This window comes from Cornus florida, unplaced genomic scaffold (assembly GCF_030987335.1).
Source record: "Cornus florida cultivar Cherokee Brave unplaced genomic scaffold, ASM3098733v1 CherokeeBrave_3.0.0_Hap2_Chr11, whole genome shotgun sequence".
Lineage (NCBI taxonomy): Eukaryota > Viridiplantae > Streptophyta > Magnoliopsida > Cornales > Cornaceae > Cornus > Cornus florida.
The window spans coordinates 25,706,866-25,727,790 of NW_026775581.1; the positions used below are offsets into that span (position 1 = coordinate 25,706,866).

Below are 20,925 nucleotides of genomic sequence, written 5' to 3' on the forward strand. Positions count from 1 at the left end.
CCAAAATAACCCCTAAATAATCCTTTGCTTGATACATTTCCTTCAATGGAGGATCCTCTAAAAGCTTGCTTGGCTCATTTTAATTATGAGGATTTTGATGTTGACAAATCTATTTGGGAGGTACATTTTTTACATGATATTTCTCCACCCATTCACTCTCCTATTTGGGCAACATCAAATGTATCTCTCTCTTAGGAGCTTGCATCTCCTCCCATTCCCTTACTTGAGTTACCTCACATTGTTGAACTCGAACCACTGGATAAGTGTGAGGAGGATGTTGACAGTTTGAAGGATATTTTTCAAGAAATTCCCGCGCTAAATATGATCCTTCACAAGTCTTTGTTTGATGTGCCCTCACTTAATCCCCACTCCTATAATCCAAAATAGCCCCTCATTTATCCAAAGTTCCTAATTGAGGAAGACGAGTGGGTTGAGGTCTTTCCTTTACCTCTTCACATTTTTCATCTTCAAGCTCTATTCCCTCCACTTTTAAAGGAACTTTCTTATTTGGGAAAGTATGATTCTCTAGAGAGACATAGTATAGGGTAAACCTTAGTTTAAGATTTGTAGTTAAATTTTATTTTTTGTTTTAGATTTTGATTTTTCTCTTTTAACCATTTTTATCTTTTGGATGTTTTGATTTTGTTTAGGCATATTAGATTTGATTTCATGACCTTGTGGATATGCATAGTTTAGTTTCCTTTGCACATTTTTAGTTTGTTTTTGTGTGCCTATGCTTTTATTTTTGTGTGCTAGTGTTGTGATTGATAGGTTCTTAGGTCCAAGTTTGGGGGGAAGACATCTTGGCATCTCTCCATGGGATTGTATGCGGCTGCATTGCCGGCGTTACCCACTCACTTGGTATTATTGTTCCTTTTACCCAATATGTGTTTTATTTTTATATCTTTGTCTTCACACATTGAGGACAATGTGTAATTTAAGTTTGGGGATATATTTGTGTTTTATTTTTTAAAATTTTTTTATTTTGAAAAATCGAAAAAAAATTATAAAATTGAAAATTTTGAAAAAATATTTGGAAGCAATGAATTCTTGTGTTTGGACTTGTTAGAGAGTGAAGTATGTGATTAATACATCTTGTATGGAAGCATTTGATGTCAAAGAATGATAAAAAAAAATTGTTGATAAACATGCGTTGATAAAGAAGGTTCATTTCATGACTTAAAGGCATCATCTTTGAGTTTTCATTATCTAGTAGACTTCACATTGCACATGAGCACACCGGAAATATTTAAATGAAACATATGCACCCTACTCTTCTTTGCATTATAGAAATGGTTGATTTGAACTGCAAAATTGGATGAATGGATATCTTTGGCATGATGATAAAAAATAAAAAAATAAAAAAAAAAAGAAAAAAAAAAATTATGATCATTTTAAGTTCGTAACCTTGTTAACTCGAGTTATTAAGTCCTTTGGAGTATCTTAACACTTAGCGCCCTAAAACCATCTAGTTTGGGAGTTGTTGGCCTAACACTTGCTACATGGATTAGTTAGAAAGCTTAAAGAACTTAGACATTGCACGGTCAATATAAAAAAAAAGCTTTAATGGTGTGTTTGGGTTCATAGCTTTACTAACTCAAGTTATTAAGCCCTTTGGAGTGTCTTGACACTTAGTGCCCAAAAACCGTCTGGTTTGGGAGTCATTGGCCTAACACTTGCTACATGGCTTAGTTAGAAAGCTTAAAGTACTTAGACTTTGCACAACCATTATAAAAAAATGTACATTTACTTGTGTTGAATAAATTCATGCCTTAGTTATCTTATTTCAAAAGAAGAGTCAATGATTTGAAAGTAATGATGTTGTGCAAATGAAGGGGAAGGAAATGCATCTCAAAAAGAAAAAAAAAAAAAAAAAAATTCTGGTTCACTTTCAAAGGAAGCTAGAGATGAATTCTATTATAGATGAGACATTTGAGTTATGTATGTGGACTATGATATCAATGCATAAATGTTGAAAGTTTAAAATTGTTTAAAGATGTCATTACTTCATATACTTGATATAGTCTTTATAATAATTCTCTCTCCAATGCTCATTTGTTCCAAAAATAAGAATGAGTTTTGTGCATCTTCATACACCATTTTGATGTTTGTGGGTAACATTTCTGTTAAACCCTCACGAGACTTCACTCGTCCACTAGGGATGTCTAGGGGTTTAAAAGGCTTGTTGTATATGCTAAATGCAACCGTCACTCTCACAAAAGAGGAGTCATTTTGTTATTTCATTGTGTGTTCCATTTTGTTTTGCTAAGGGACTAACAAACTGTAAGTTTATGGGTGTGATAAGTGCCAAATATTTCATATTCATACGTCCTAAATTGCATATCTTAGTCCATTTTTGTATTGATGTTGTTTACCTTATATGCGTTTTTGTGTTTTTCTTATTTTCTGGTGCTTAGCCTCAAAATGCAATAAAATACAATAAAGACCATTAATTTCAAACCATAAAAATAGCACTTTCACGGGAAGGCTCCGAATTTCGTTCCGATGGTCATTCTGGGTGTTTAGGGCCTTATGGAGCTTAAGTTTGTAATTAAACAATTTTACGGGCTCATCCTAAGCTCCATCTAGCAATTATGAAATTTCGGCCTTGGGCCATTTTGGCATCCGGGCGCGGGTTCTTGCATCCGGACGCGGGGTACTATGGTCTTCTCTCACTTGCGCGCATGTTAACAACTCTGCGCACCTTCTGTAAAAAGGTCATAACTCTTTGCTCTGAACTCCAAATGACGAATCGTTTGATTATGTGGAAAGAGAACTCAGAGCTTTATGTTTGGTATATTTAATGGAAGTCTAATTCCCATGTTTTAGATGTCAAAAATAGAAAGCAAGAGGACACCAACACGCTGGTAGACTGGTAGAACTCAACTTTACACCCCTGTGGTATTTTAACCATATCTCTCTGGTTACAAATCCAATTGCTAAAAGGTTTAATTACTTAGAAATCCGATTCATAACCCTATATATTTCATATTTTAATGGAAATCCAATTTCCACATTTGGGAGGTCAAAACTGGAGCCCAATGTGACATGTTAATTCTTCCAAAATGCTGAGTTATCACACTATCTTTTGGTCAAAGTTTGTTTCCTTAATTTAAGGGATGTCTCCAAATCTTTTAGGGGACAAAGGCCATGAAATGTGCTTTCTTTAGAGTGCATTTTCAGTTTATATATCAATCACCCATCCTTATCTAAATGGAAGTTTGACTTGGTAGAAGATAGAGAGAGAAATATTAAGAAAGGGAGAGGAAGAAGAATGGGGCAGAATTCTGATCTCATGGAGATGGAGTCTTCATCATCAATGGAGGCTTACACTTTGCACATAAGAGGCTATATCCCCTCCTAGGGAGTTGATATAACCCTTGCCATGTAATTATGTCTTGATTGTATCTAAATTTGGGGAACTTAGTATATTTGTGACAAATTGTATTATCTAGAGATTACACTTTGATGTATTTGTGCTTCATTCTATATATAATCTTGTTGAGACTCTTATCATGTCTTAGAAATTATTTCTTCATGATTATGCTACGTATATCTTTATAATGAGAATTAAGATGAGATTATACAATGATTTTAATGGCATGTTATGTGAAGATTTTGATAGTCCATGGCTTAGGGACGCCTTTGATGGATTATGGCTTAGTTTTTGACTTTATATGCACTTACCTTGCATATTAAGGGATTTGATAGTCCATGGCTTAGGGAAGTTGTTTCATACTACACCCTAGTTTAGGTAGATGAATCATACCAATCTTTGATGGATTATACTTAGCTCTTGAATGTATGAACTTCTTGAAGATATTGTAGTTGTCTTGCATTTCTATATATCATGGTTACATATATAACTTGTTCCCCAAGTTAATTGCAATTAGGCTTGTTTACAAGGCTTGTGGTGAAGTCATTTCCCTAGCCCTTATATTTATTATCTCATTTACTTGTAATCAAAATTCTGTTTTAGTAATTTTAGTTAATTTCAGTTTATGTATGTGACAAACAAAACAATCCAACAAATATATTTCACAAATCAAACCGGAAATTAATCTTACAATCTTGATTGCTATAAGCTAGCATTCCTCGTGGTTCGACAAACCCCTTATAATAACATTATTCTATAATGGTATGCACTATTGCAAGTGGTGATTTTAATTGGTAAACAAATTATTGCCATCAGCTCATCAAGTGTCTTCCTCTTATTCTCATCATTATTCTAGTGAATCTTGCATGACGTGTTCAAGTGTTCTTCATACTACTTTCAATTATCCCAATAGACATGTGCATAATGAGCATCATGAACAAGTCAATGTCGTATTTGTGAATCAAGGGAACAACCCTTATGGCAATCATTATAATCCCGAGTAGAGAAAAGTATGCATCCATGCCCTTTATGAAAAAGTAAGCAATTAGAATGTATTTTCTACGAAAGTAAAAATAAAATGTCATAGAAATCAAATATCATGAATGCATGCAAAACCAGAATCAAATCCGAGCACAAAAAGTGAGGTTATGCAAGGAAAAATGATAAATGGGAAAAAGACGAAATAGGGAAAAGACAAAATAAGAAAAAGAGGAAAAAAGAAAATCACCGAAAAAGGAAAGGGAAGAAAATGACCGGGTCATTACAATCATACACACATGTAAAATGCCAATGATGCCCCTCACTTAAGATGAGAAAACCAAGATAAGTTCTCGAGTCCGAAAGCTGTCCCGACTGCGAAAAATTCTAAAAACAATCATGTTGCCTCTAAATGACTTCAAATAATTCAAAATGAACTTTTAAAAACTCTCGGCTCAAAAAAATGACTAAAACGGTCCTCAGGACCGGTGTGACATGCAAAACAAGGTGCGAAAAATAAATAAAATAAAATTTTAAAAAACCCAGAAAAATCCGGGACATTACTGTTACACTGCGGCCTCAAACAATACTGCGACTACGAACCATGATGAGATTTTACATGAAAATATTTTTGGACAATATAGTCCATTATATATATCTATATATATTGGAATTGCATCACTCATTGTTATTAATGGTGGGCAGCAATTTTCTCTAATCCTCAATTATTAATATATATTTCATATATGGTTCATAAAATTCTTCAAACATTTTTGGCGTTAAATTTTGTAATTGTGGTTATGATATACTAAAAACCTCAAGTCGATCTCAAAACAAACTTGTGCTTTACATTTTAGGATAAATCTATTGCTTTATATATATATATATATATATATATATATGTATGTATGTATGTATGTATGTATGTATATATTTTTTTTCCCCTGAATATCTATTGGTATAGTTAAAATATTAACAACTAATTCATGAAATGCCACGGAAGAAGGGAACAAAACATGTTAGAAAATAATGACAAAAATGTCAATATAATAATTTAAAGGAGTCAAGACAAAATTACATTGTACATCAAGCAACAGTAACTTTAATTCAACAAAGTTTAGGTATAATGGTTTTGTTCGAGTGATAAAAGAAACATGTCTAAAATGTCAAATTGATCATAGATTCAATTCTCCTCAAAAAAAAAATAAAATAAATAAAATAAAATAAAAAAATAATCACCAAAGTCCAAAAAATATATATATATAACTAATCCAACTCTTTCAAGCACTAATAATTTGGATGATTTTTAAGTTGGATTTTGGATTATATTTTGATTACGTTCGGATGTTAAAGGTACACGTGAGTTACATTTTGTGTATTGCTCTGTACGATAGAGAGAGGGGGAGAGAGGAGTGATACCAGGAGGGAGAGAGAGAGAGAGAGACAAAAAAGATAGAGGTTGAGTGTTTTTTTAATGGAGAGACTAAAATTTGGAAATTAATATCACAATTGCGAAAGTGCATTTTCGACATGTTAAGAGTGTAAAAATATAATAATACACTTATGCAATGTTTGGTGTGTAGGAATTGAATAGAATGGAATGCCCATTTCAACCATTCCTTTGTTTAGTATATAATTTAAAGTGGAAATGGTCATTCTATTATAATGAAAATCCATTCTACAACTAAACTTATGGAATATGGTAATTCCATTCCCAAGTAAATTTTTTAAAAAAAATCAACTTCCCAAAAAAACCCTCATCCAAGTCCAAAAACCACCACTACTTTCCACCACAACCACATCTGTCTTTCATCACCACCACTACTACCACCGCCTTCCACCATCACCACCGCCACCGACTTTCACCATCGCACACCGCTTTCCACCACCACCACCGCTACCTCATTTTACCACCGATACCGCCTTCCTTTGCTGCAACCACCACCACCACTATTGCCTTTCAACACCACCACCATCGCTATTGCCTTTCAACACCACCAACGCCGCCATCACCTTTCACCACCGCTACTACCACAGCCACCGACTTCCACCGCCACTGCCCCCACCGCCACTATCTTTCACCACCACTAACACCTTCCACAACTACCTTTCACCACTACCGCCACCGCCGCAACTGCATTCCACCGCCACGGCCACCACAGCCATCACCTTCCACCACCATCACTGCTATCTCCTTCCATCACCTTCCACCACCACTGCCACCGCCTTCCACCACCGCCACCGCCACCATCCACCACCTTCCACCACCACCATTGTCACCACTTTCCTCCACCACCACCACCACCTTCCACTATCGCCACCCCAATTACCTTCCACCACCACTAGCATAATCACCTCAATTGGCTTCCACCACCACCACCTACACCACTATCTCCTTCGACAACAACCACCACACTACTGCCACCGCCTTCCACCACACTACTGCCACCACCTTCCACGACCACGACTACCACCTTCCACCACCACTGCTACCGCCTTCCACCATTGCCACCACCGCTGCCTTCCAACACCACCACCTACACCACTGCCGTTTTCCATCTCCACCACCGCCACTACCACCATTTATTTTTAAAAAATTATTAGAGAATGTTATTTTGTTAATTTAATTTTTTTTCTTTTTTCTAAGAGAGATATTTTAGAGAATTCAATTTAAAATTTATTCCATCCTAAATTTTAAATTGATCCAACCAAACATTAGAATAGTTATTATCGTTTCATTCCTGCACATTTCATATTTACAACCAAACAATAGAATGAGAATGATCATTTCATTCACACTTGCATTCCATTCCATTCCACACACCAAACAAGGCATTGGGGTCTGTTTGGAAAACACAGTTGCTTTTGTTTTAAGTTGAAGTACGTATAAGCAATGTTTCTGTTTTGGAGTGCGTTCAATAATATTTAAAAACTTGTCTGATAACGTATATATATTTGTTGTAAGATGTTTTTGAGGCAAAAACATAAAAACATATTTGGTAAAAAAATGTTGCAAGTTAGAAAAATAAAATTACTAGCTAAAAAGGTCATTTTAGAGCTTTTTTCTCCTCCCAATTTTGCCCTCTTTTTCAGAAGCATCTCGGTGCTATTCGAATCGTTGCAAACATTATCAAACACGCTTTATACTTTTATTTTGCTACAGTACATTGTTTAAAGTAAAAAAACACAAAACAAAAGTGTTTGCCAAACAAGCCCTTTTATGTTGTTTACGTCATACAAAAATGGTTTGAGGGGAGTGTTTGTTACCTCTCTACAAAACTAGGGTCCCAAAATAAAAAGTAGTGAGTCCACTGTACACAAAATCTATGGGCAAGCTTAGTTTGTAACTCTGAAAACAGTTCTCAAGAATTCAGAGAATAGAAAACAATTTTCAGAAAATAATAAAAGACAGTTTTATAAAAATAGGCCTTTTTATAACTAAGTTTTCAAAAAACATTTATCAAAAAACTGAACCAAATAAAATATATATATTTTTTTTTACAGTTTTTTGTTTTTAGTTTTCAGAAAACAAAAAACTGTTCTCAGAGTTACAAAAAAAAAAAAATAATAAGCCCTAGATGTTTTGTGCACTCCACTCTTTTATTTTTTATGTTTTATTTTTAATTTTTTTAATTTTTTTGGTGATAAAAAGTCCGTTAGATTATTAAAATATTAACGAAAAAGGCAAATAGCAACAATTGCTATGTGACTTGGTTTTCTTGCCTTCAACTATGTATCTTGTTAGTACTTGGTCTAAGTTTCATAGACTCCCATATATTTATGTAATTGTAGAGGTTTTATTCGGGCAGGTTGAAAAATTAGCCGCCAAGACTAAATTTAAAGTGTCAAACCTCCATCGCTCAATTTGATCCAAACTTCTGGTCCAACTTTGTCATATATAAAGTTAAGTTAGAATTTAGATTAAGCTCGACTTATTATATTTTCTAGTCGCATTGTTTAGTCAACTTTAATTTTTGGTATTGCTGTACTTGCACTCGGATGTCATGATAGGGATTCTATCAATTTTTAATTAGGGATGACATTTTGAATTTTAGAAAAATAAGAGAGAATTTCGGATTGGTAGAAATATGAGGAATGACTTTTTTATATAACATAAGGGTTATTCAATGACTTAGTTGGTAGAACGCTCAACTTTTCGAGCTGGTATGTCCATATACGAGTTTCCCTTTCCATAATTTTACAGGATATTATATATATATACCATCAGTAAAACCCATGGTACAATATTTGATTTATGAATGAGAAAAAAATTAAAATGCTATGCTCAAATGTGATTACTTCCAAAACAACTTAAACATTAATCTAACCTCGACTATACGTTTTCATAAAGAAGAAAAAAAAATTAAAAATGGTATGTTCAAATGTGGTTGCTTCTAAAACAACTTAAACATTAATCTATTTTTCTTATTGAAATAAATTATGAAAAAAAAAAAAAAAAAAAAAAAGAAAAGAAAAACATACTAATTTGATAACATATTCTCCACTAAATTTGCATAATTTCTTCTTTAATTTTTTTAAATAAAAACCTTACGTAGAACATTTTAAAATAATTTAAGTAATTTTTTAATTTTTCATGAATATAAAGCATAAAAAAGAAGGCATTTTTTATTTAAGTAATTTATTAATTTTTCATGAATGATTGTATGAAAAAGAAGGTATTTTTATGGTTAAAAAGTTTAAAGTGAGTATAATAAGTTTTATTGTAAATAGTAAATTTTTTATAATAAGTTAATTATTTTAAAAAATGGTAGTTACAAACCTATTTATTAATTTTTTATTTTTATGATAAATTGATATTAATAATAAAATTAAGATAAATGATATAATTAAAATTTAGGTAAGAGAAAAGATGATAAAAAATAATTTAATAAGAAATAATAAATGTAATAAAAAAGGGTTAAATAGTCTTTCGTAATGAATTTGTTCCTCAACGTAACAAATTAATAATTCAAAGAACAATTATTTACCAAAGTGCAATAATTCAAGAGAGTTTTTGCGCTTTACCCTAAACATTATTCTAACATAGACTATTAAAATAATATGTTCAAATGTGATTGCTTCCAAACAACTTAAACAATAATATAACCTCGACATTGACGTTTTCTTGAATGAGAAATTTTATAAAATACTATTTTCAAATGTGATTGCTTCCAAAACAACATAAACATTAATCTAACCTAGACTATGACGTTTCATATTCTCTTCTATCTTAAATACTCTCTCTCTCTCTCTCACACACACACACACACTGATATGCTAGTATTCTATTTATACATTCCATGGTTTCTTTATAAATTCAGATTCAACAAAATATATTGATTTACAAAATGGGGTCTCTGTTTAATCTTGTGTGGTTATGTTTATGGCTACATCTGGCCAGCCATAGCTTAAAACCTGTGTGGTTTCACAGGGCACTGTCCATATAAATGGACCAGTCTCAATTGGTATAATAGATGAAGACTTCATTTGTGCTACATTGGATTGGTGGCCTCCTGAAAAATGTGACTACGGAACTTGTAGTTGGGGCAGAGCTTCTCTCCTCAATTTGGTTAGCTTTTTTCCCTATCTTCCCTCACTTTGTGTTCTCATCAACTTAATTTTGTATCATATATGATTTTGCTGAGGACATTATATCTCTGTTTGGTTGCCAAGAAAATTTGTGAAATTTCTAGATTTGTCTTCCTTGAACAATCTTCTTGTAAACGAGCATTATCAGAACAATTAAATAAAAGTATTTTAGTATCCATGGTCTATATAGTTGAGAGTTAATGTACTTTCCCGCCAAAAATACTTCCCTCCTACAACAGAAATAAATTCCTTCTCAGTGTGATGTGGTCCAACCTAATGCCAATATGTGTCCTAAATTAAAAAAAATTAAAACAAACCCGTTTTAACTTATTCACAATGAAAAATAAAACATTTGTCTTTATACTTAAAAGGTTAAGTTATTAACTAATTCTGCATATCTACTCATTTATATTCAGTTACTTTTTTATTCGGATCCAACGTAAGACAAATGAACCTTGTTACACTTTGTTACACCGTGTCTCTCTTTCTTAAAGAATAGTCTTTTTTCCCTGCAAAGCCTCAATCAAGTTTTCAGAGGCTCTCTTTCAAAGGCCGAACCAATTTTCGCAAAGACGAAAAGCCTCTTTTTCAGAGCTAAAGTATCAATCAACATCCTAAGGTTTCGATTTCAATATAGCGAAATTCAAATAACTCTCTTTGAAACTCGGCAATTTTTTCAATAAACGGTTTTCAGACAGGGATTAGAATTGAAAAAATTGCCGAGTTTCAAAGAGATTTTGATTTGTTATATATATATTTATGTAACAAATCAAAATCAGCAGTTGAGCCATATTCTTCCCACCGAATAGCTCAACTGCTGATTTTGATTTGTTACATAAATATATATACACACCCAAAAAGTAAGAAAAAGAGATGAGACAGTGGAGAGCAATACTTGTGGTGGGAAGAGGTGAGCAGTGATGGAGCCGTAGAGATAGATGGATGGAGGGTCGCCGGCGGCGGAGGTTGGATAGCAAAGAGAAGATGAGATGAGATTATGGTAAAATATGGGGATTTTTGTTGGGTTATACTTGTTAAAAACCGTTCTAATCCATTTTTTTCAAAAAAAAATAATTTTGTAAAAATTTATGACACTTATTGGCATTTTATTGGACCACATCACCATGAGAAGGATCTTCTTTATGATGGGATACGAGGGAAATATTGTCCTTAGCCCAACTTGCATATATAATGGAAAGGTAAATTTTACTTTTACCTCATTTAAAATTTATCGATATTTCACATAGACTCTATTTAATTATCTCATTGATTTCTCCTAAAGTTCTAGATTATATAATAATTTTTGATCAATTTTGCCCTTGGAATGCCTAAAATGACAACAAATATTTAATAGGTAAAACGATAAAATAACACACCACCATTACCAAGTTGGACGGTCGTCACTTGACAAAGAAGGTTAGTAAAATATATTATAAAATGTAGGAGGTGTCTGTGAAATATTGACAAGCCTCGGAAAAAGTAAGTGAAATTTAACCTATAATGTATTACTCTAGGTTATTTTAACAAGAAAGTTGATAAAATATTCATTTTATTTATTTATTTATTTTTTTTTTTTTTTTTTTTTTTGTGAAGATGAACATTGAATCATTCATAAATACATTTTCAAACGGGACATGTAACTAACGAATATCTGCCTCTAGTTTTAACCATCAATAAATAAATAAATAAAAGAACAATGAAGAAAATCTCTCCAAAAGAAAACATTTTTTGCTAATATATTAGATTTAAATCCAGTATTTAACATTTAGACCTCGTCTGGATGTGACATATAGTGGGTAATGCACCTTTAGCTCTATTATTATTCCCAAGAATGTGTGATATCTAAACATTCAGAGATTATTTCCAAAAGCTGAATTTTGAGGTTGAAAGTTGATACTAACACATGGATGACTTTTTAAGGATATCAAATCTCCTTACTATAATTTCCCTTATTTTTTATTTATTTATTTATTTTTGTAGGATCTTAGCAGCACAATTTTGTTAAATGCAATCCAAGGTACATAAATCTTTCTTAAAACCTAGAAAGACTATATATATATTTTCATATCTTCTCTAAAAGTCCATGTTACAACTAAACTTTGAATGTATGGCAGCTTTTTCCCCCTTGAAAATAAGATTAGGTGGTACTTTGCAAGATAAAGTTATATACCAAAGCAAGGATGATCAACAACCATGCACTGAGTTTGTTAGAAATACTGCAGTGATGTTTGGCTTCACTCATGGTTGCTTACCCATGTCTCGATGGGACGAACTAAATGTTTTCTTCGAAACGGCCAGGTAAAACTATATCCTGATCACCATTCAAATATCCCAACAAATGAAGGTTTTCGATAATAAGATTATTTGTATTGACACATAAATGTACTTTTTGATATACAGAGCTAAGATTATATTCGGATTGAATGCCTTAAACAGTAGAACAATTGGTTCTGATGGTTCTGCTGTGGGAGCTTGGAATTCCAGCAATGCAGAATCTCTTATAAGATATAGTGTCAGCATGGGCTACACTATCCATGGCTGGGAGCTTGGTAAGAAACGTTCACATTATTACTTATGCCATGAAAAAATTACAGGTTTTAATTACCCAAAAAAAAAATTACAGAGTAATAAATTACAGGTTTTTACTGTCCATTTTTTCTACGGAAATTGCCAGAGGTGCAAAACTAAGTACATTTAACTTTTCAAGAGAAAATTTATCTGATTTAGCATTTGTAGAGAAGTGTTTGGAGAAATACCCCAAAGTGTTGACAAAAATATTAATTAAAAACTATTAAATCAATTTAGGAAAAAAAAACTATTAAATCAAATTTGACTTTCAAACTGCTTGGGAATAAGACGGGGGTATTTTTATAATTTTAAAATAATAATTATAGCATTTAATATAATATTAAATAATAAGGTCAAATTTGATATTTCGTGCCCATTTAACAGGCCGATCACGAATTTGAGGGTAACTTGATAAGTTTTATAAGTTCATGGCTTTTTTTTTTTCCTTTTTTCTTTTTTTTTAATGAGGTTTTATGCACAATTTTGAAAGTAAAGGGAGATTTTATGATTTTAATCCTATTTTTTATTTGAATTTTTTTTAAAAAAAAAAATTTCCCCTTTCTAAAATGTGCTTTAGCTGACCATTAAATTACTGAATCTGCACTGTTATTATGTTCTATTTCATATCTTAATTTTAATGCAAAAATAGTATTGCTTGTCAGGAAATGAACTAAGTGGAAATGGAATTGGAGCAAGGATTGCAGCTGATCAATACATATCAGACATTACCTCTCTCCAAAATCTGGTGCAAAATATCTACACAGGAGGGTTTCAGGTTAAGCCTCTAGTCCTTGGACCAGGAGGGTTCTTTGACGCTACTTGGTTCACAGAATTTGTACACAAAACGCCCCTCCCTTCAAGTGGTTACACACCACATTTATAACCTTGGTCCAGGTATATCCACAAATGATAAAAACCAATTTCCTATGCATTCTCTTGATTATTTCCACTTTTGCTTCACAGTAAAATATTTTTGGAAAAATCATTTTTCTCATTTTTCAGTGTTTAGGAGACTCCAAGGTTAGACAATTATTTTTCATGTAAATCATTTTACTCCCAAATGACTAAAAATGATTTATCAAAAGAATTTTTGCAAGTCATTTTTCACAAGCTACCTTGAGTCATCTAATCATTCGTATTCTTATTGAACCCCTATGTCCCTATGACAACTAATCTTTTTCAGTGATCCCAATCTAAAAATCTAATCTTTAGTCTTCTTTCTCAATATGTATACATAGAGTGAGAGAAAAGAGAAAGAGGGACACAAATTTGAGTTGGTCAAGAAACAGATTTGGGTCGAGAGTATGTTCATGTTAGGGTTTCACACATACAATTGGCAAATATAACAAATAAAAAAATACACACACAAGCAAAAAAACGAGATTTACGTAGTTTGGCAAATTGCCTAGTCCACGGGTGAAGAATGACTAAATTTATTTCAAAAATTTTATTACACACTCTTTTCTCTCTCACAATCTCAACTCTCTTTTTTTCTCTCTCTCATACCCATCTCTATTTATAGAGTATTCAAACCCAATTCCTTGTTGGACAAGGATCAACTTGCCTACAAGGAGTTACCATATCAGTCTTCAACTCTAAAATAAAGATACAATTTATTCCCCAAATCTACAACCGTTTCCCTGATTCTGGCTTCCAAAACCAATGAGGAAACAGTTTCTCATAACTTTCAATAACTCACTGTCCAAGTTGAATCGGTTCAGTCCCGTTTGCACCGGTTCAACTTTGGCAGTAGCCAAAGCCAAAAAAACTACATGCCCAAGTTGAACCAGTTCACCCCATTTGAACAAGTTCAATTTTGGCAGTAACCAAAGATAAGCCAAAATTAGAAACTTTGAACACCCTAATTCTTCACATAATAAACACGTGATCAAAATATGTCTTCAACATACGTGCTCCACCATAGCTCAAACTTAACTAAAGATTTCTCCATCTTACTATGATGAAATTGAGAAATACTCTAACAATCTCCATTTTTTTCTCAAATTCATCATTATTCTTCTTGTCGTTCTTCACCACACCACCTTACTCATCTATTCTGAGCAAATTCCAAGTTCAAATAATTAAACTTGGAATCTACTTTTGCATCACCAAATTGAACTCTTCTTGATTTTGAGATAAAGGCTGGTGCTCTTATAATTGTCAAGACTTCTTCCTTCTCTTTCTGTTCTTGATTCTTCATTTTAGTAGATCTCGAAACAGGCTTCCATTCCGTCTTTGTAATTGTTCCACCTAGCATATTATTTCCCAAAAGAATATAGAGATTTTTAACCTTCCTTCCCAAAAGCATGACACATGGCTCGTAGCCCTCTTCTAATCTTCATCAATCATTCTTCACTTCACACCAGCAACCTTTGGAATCCAATGTTCTCACAGAGATCACATTCCTTCTAACACTTAGAATATGGCGTACATTCAATAGAGTTCTTACCAAATCATTCGTTATCATGATTTTAATTGTTCCAATTCCCATAATATCGCAAGAGGCTTCATCATTATCACTTTCTTCTTTCGTATCTCCAGACACAACAACGGCAGTGGATTCACTCTCCTTTCTTTCTGTACAATACCACTGAATATGCCCCTTTCTTCCACACCTGTAGCATATTTTCTTTGACAATGGCACAAGGTTTCTTGCAGCTCCAAATCTCTTCTTCTCTTAAGCAATAAGAAGTTGATCCTGAGCATCACGACTCTCTTTATCATTCAACTTTCATTAGAGAACCAACCAATCTTAACTTGTTCCACTGAGAAGGTATCTTTCCCATAAAGCAAAATATTGAATAAATGCTTATGGGTAGAGTGTATCGACGTTAACAAAATCATTGTTTTATTCTCATCACTTAACTTAACATCAATGTTAGACAAATCACAAATAATTTTGTTGAACTCACCAAGATGTTCTTATAGACTTACCCCTTCTTTTCTCTTAAAGGAATATAACTCTTGCTTTAAAACTACCCTGTTGGTGAGATTCTTTCCTATATACAGATTCTCTAACTTCTTCCACATGTCCGCTGCTGAATCTTCTTTTATCACATCATACACAATATCATCCGCCAATGTTAATCAAATTGCACTCATTGCCTTCAAGTTGATTTTTGCCCAGTCTGCATCTTCTATCTTTTTTGGTTGCTTACCCAAAGCATCTTCTATACCACACTAAATCAGTAAATCCCGCATCCGAACTTGTCAAAGACTAAAGTTCCTTCTTTCATCAAACTTTTTGACCACATACTTTCCATTTGTAATAGTTGTTGCCGTGGCTCTGATACCAGTTGTTAGGGTTTCACACACACAATTGGCAAATATAACAGATGAAAAAATTAACACGCAAGTAAAAATTGAGATTTACGTGGTTTGACAAATTACCTAGTCCACGAATGAAGAAAGACTAACTTTTCTTCAAAAACTTGATTACACGCTCTTTTCTCTCTCACAATCTCAACTCTCTTTCTCTCTCTATAATTTTCTCTCTCTCATACCCATCTCTATTTATAGAGTCTTCAAACCCAATTCCTAGCTTGTTGTACAAGGATCAACTTGCCTATAAAGAGTTACCATATCAGTCTTCCACTCTAAAATAGAGATACAACTTCTTCCCCAAATCTACAGCTTTTTCCTAAGTCTTTTGGTTTCCAAAACCAATTAGGAAACTGTTTCTCGTAACTTCCAATAATTCACTGTCTAAGTTGAACTAGTTCAGCCCCAGTTGAACCGGTTCAACTTTAGCACTAGCCAAAGCCCAAAAAAACTACAAGCCCAAGTTGAACCGGTTTTCACTTGAACCAGTTTAACTTTGAAAGTAACCAAAGATAAGCCAAAATCAGAAACTTTGAACACCCCAATTCTTCACGTAATCAACACATGAACAAAATATGTCTTTAATATACGTGTTCCACTGTAACTCCACCTTAACTAAAGATTTCTCTACCTCAAATAAGGTACTATGATGAAATTGAGAAATACTCTAACAGTTCCGGTACAGAGAGTATGGAGAAAGAAAGTAATGAGAATGAGAGGGAGAGATGGTTTAGCGTAGAGAGAGAGAGAGAGAGAGACAAAGTAACGAGGAGAGGGGGGGGGGGGGGGGATAATTTATGGGGTACTATTCCCTATTGGTGAGGAATGCCGAAGAAAGAGAGAATTAAGTATGCACAATAGCTAATCTAGAAAATATTTTACGGACCGTTGCTAAACACTGGAAAATAAAAATTAAAAAGAACATTATAGATGGAAAACATTTTGTTTAGAAAATATTTTACATGGAAAACATTTTACGTCCGAGCTTGAGTTCCATAATTTCCATTTTTTGCTGCATCTTCTACCCAAGGAATGCAATTCATAGCTAAGTATCTTAACCGAAAAACACATATTCTTTTTCTCGTATATAGGGGTTGATGATCACTTAGTCGAAAAGATACTTGATCCAACCTATCTTGATGGCGGATCTCATCCTTTCAGAAACCTTCATAACATTTTAAAGAATTCCGGGAGTTCGACGACAGCATGGGTTGGTGAAGGTGGAGGGGCTTATAACAGTGGCCATAATCTTGTCAGTAATGCATTTGCTTTTAGCTTTTGGTGAGCTAGCTTTGATTTGCTTCAACATCCTCCTCCTTTTTTCTAATTAATTTTTGGATGTTTCACTAAGGAGTAACGGTGTTTTCTTGGTTACCAAACAGGTACTTGGATCAGCTTGGAATGGCAGCCTCTTATGATACCAAAACATATTGTAGACAAACACTGGTAGGTGGAAACTATGGCCTTCTTAACACTACTACATTTCTACCTAATCCTGATTACTACAGGTGGTTCCTAAGATCCATATTGTTAGTTCTTTTTACAATAATTTGGAAAATGTTATCATTATCTCGCATGTTTACCTCAAGCCTACATCATCAGTGTTGGTAAAGACGCCCCGAGGCTCGAGGCGCAAGTCTAGCGCATGTTGTCATCATAGGCTCACTGATGTTTACTAAGCACGCGTCTCGGTTGCAACTCGTCTTGTTTATCTGACGTGCCTAAATTCAACCTTAGGAAGTCTCTGCTAAAAATAGTTTTTGATTTTCATATCCATTAATCGCCCATTTCTATGATAAACTGCATTAACTTTTATATTCAATGTTGAGTGTTTTTTTAACTATATTTAATAAATCAAGAATCAAAATGAAAAGGAAAATTTTCAAAGTATACTTCAATGCATGCCAGTAGTACATTTGTTTGCATTTAAATTTTTTTTAAAAAATATTTTTTTATTTTGAGTTTTTCTAAATATTTATTGAAAAAAAATTAAAATCTAACAAAAATAACTTACACGTCAATTTTTCATCACGTTATTTTACACACTCACTCAATGGACTCGACATCAATCTTGACATAAAACTTTGTCAAAAACGAAAAAATAAATAAAAATAAATCAAATAAATAAATTAAAAATGTACCGAAAAATTAAGGAAAATATTTTCCGTCCAAACTAACAGAGGCTCAATTTGTACGAAAATATACTTATATGTGCTTTTGATGTTCTTATTCATCTTAATACGCAGTGCTCTGCTATGGCACCGTTTAATGGGAAGAAAAGTTCTATCAACAAGCTTCTCGGGGACAAAGAAATTACGTGCTTACGCTCACTGTTCAAAAACATCTGTGCGTAAAATCAACATTTCAATCCACAAATCATTCACACACACACACATAACATATTGTTGTGTATATGTTTACTTAGCTAATTGATTGGCTTTAAATATTGCAGCAAGGAATCACATTGCTTTTGATCAATATAGATGGTAAAACTACAGTTCGAGTAGGTGTTTCGATTGAAAATGCTCCAATAAATGATGCATCAGGACTGCGACAAACACACCTAGGTCAAAGAACAAAGTTTGTTCGAATGCCCCGATACGCTGAAATCAGTGGAATTACAAGAGAAGAATACCATTTGACAGCTAAAGATGAGAATGTACACAGCCAAACAGTGCTCCTAAGTGGGAAGACACTGACTGTGAATTCTTTTGGGATAGTTCCTCCCTTGGAACCTATTACATGCACAAACCTGTTTGAACCAATAACTGTTGCTCCTCTCTCTGTTGTATTCACTCATATTCCTAGCATTCACGTTCCTGCTTGTAATTAAAAGTTTGCTTATAATGTTAAGATTTGGAATTTTTTATGCAATTTTTTCTATTTATGCGATCCAAAAAGTTCAATAGCCTCTAATTTTCTCTTCAAATTGTAAATCTCAATCAATTCCCAACATCTCTTGCTGATTGACATCTCTACTTGACCAAGCAACGTATATTCCACTTGACAATTCTAATTGACTAAGCTACGATATAAACTCAAAACTTCTTCTCTTGTAGGTTTTTTTTTTTGGGAACCGAGGCTCCCCAACTAATCCCCAAGACACCATTTGAAAGTGCTTTTCTCTAGTAGGTTCATATATAACACTCGGCTATTCAAATTGGTACTTAACTAAGCAAAAAATTTCACTTTAGCCAGTGAGTGTGTGAATGGAACAAAATCCTCTTCAGTTCTGATTCCATCAGTTAGTGAAGTAAGTTATAATAATGTTGTGAAGTGGGTTGAACATCATTCATCAAATTAAGAATAATTGTGCCCAATGAAAATAATGCATAGCCATCATTGAATACAATTGCAAAACATACTCAATGTCGAGATCAATCAACAATCAACCATATATAAGACAACATTTTGTCAATTAGAAGATTAATTGGAAAAGTTATCCATACAAAGGTTGGTACAACCAAGTTTGAATCCACAAGACCAAGCAAAAATATACAACTTAGAAATCCCCAAAAATGAACAATAGTAGATACAATACACAAGCTTAGGGCTTATCTAAGCCCTAAGTGAAGATCAAGACGGTCATAGAGACGATGAATGTCATCTTCATGGCCCCAATTCCCATCTCCATGCTTAGTTTCATCTTCTTCCACCTTGAGAGCAAACCCTAGAGAGAGAAAGTAGAGAGAGCCCCCAATTTGACCCCCAAAATTGTAATTCCAAAAATCCCAAAATCTTCCTTTTCAAAATGGGCTTGATCTTCTATTTATATGTGACTCTTAGGCTCTAAATGAGCTCAGACCCCGTACATAAGGACACCTCCTTGATTGCACCACGAGCTCCCTTGAAGAAGGTTTTAAATCTAAAATTCGCAACTGTTAGGCCCGTATCTGATCGATCGGATCATAGTTCGTCCGATCAGATTCCGAATAGGATCAGATTCTGAACAAAGAATCCGATCGATCAGGTCTCTTTTTTATTAGAGCTTTAAACTTCTCTTCCATTGTTCTCCAAGGCTTGGCATCATTAAACCTTTAAGGCATTGGAATTACCCCTGTTGGATCTCAAGAAACTTTCAATAGAGAATGAAACAATTCAAAACAAAAATGGGGAAGTAGAGATAAACTAAGCTGCTGACTAATGAAGATTAAGGGCTGAATAATGTATATTTCAGCACTTATCAATACACATATATGAAACCTACAAAATCTAGTAAGGACCATAGCTACCTACTAATATCACAATAACAAATCCAATAAATATATTAGGCATAACATCAATAACTATATTAATAAATTACCATTTTAAAACCTCTTTAAATCAAATATAGAATTCTAAATACACACACACACATGTACACATGCCTGTATACACAATCTAAACTCACAAAACTCAAAGAAATATAGCCTTACATAGAGAACACACCCCCTGCCTCCTTTGAGATAAAAATCTCAAAAACACTGAAATGGAAAATGCTTCAATCGAATTACAACTTTAAAGGGTTGACAAAAAAGACGAGGGGAATGATAAAGTCTACTACGGCCACCTCAAAATCCAAACACGAACTCAACCCAAAATCCCAAAAATGTTTCAAAATCAAAACAAAGACAATGTTTTTGAAGCCCTTAGTGTTCCCATCATAAAACTCTTCTGCGGCATCAGCAAAATCTGACCGGAAGAAGACGAAACCGACTCTTGAAACCAAGATCCAAAAAGGAAAGAAAAGGGGGGAGGGAGTAAATCTGATTTTCTCTCTCCTCCAACACGTGTATCTATAAATATCTCTCGTGGGCTCGTCGTTTTCCAAAAATTGCAAAAATGTCAAAAATCAAAATATCTCAAAAAATAATAACATAATCGTCCCAAAATAAAATATGATGTCCAATGTGTCCCAAATAAAATATATAGTCTAATATATCCAAAAATAATAAATTCAAAGTGTTGGAAAAAAAATTTCCCGAACACTTAACCTAGCCCCGTCCCACTTAACCATAGACCAGAAAATGTCAAAAAAAAAAAAAAATGGAAAAAAAGACAGGTCCTCACAACTTGTGATGACTGTGTAATCTTTTCATTTTTTTCCCGAGTTT

At 33.5% G+C, this 20,925-nt stretch overlaps 1 pseudogene; it reads left to right on the plus strand.

The window, feature by feature from the left end:
* Positions 1-18,665, plus strand: part of LOC132280901 (heparanase-like protein 3) — an 80,220-nt pseudogene extending 61,555 nt beyond the window's left edge.
* Positions 18,666-20,925: the final 2,260 nt, after the last annotated feature.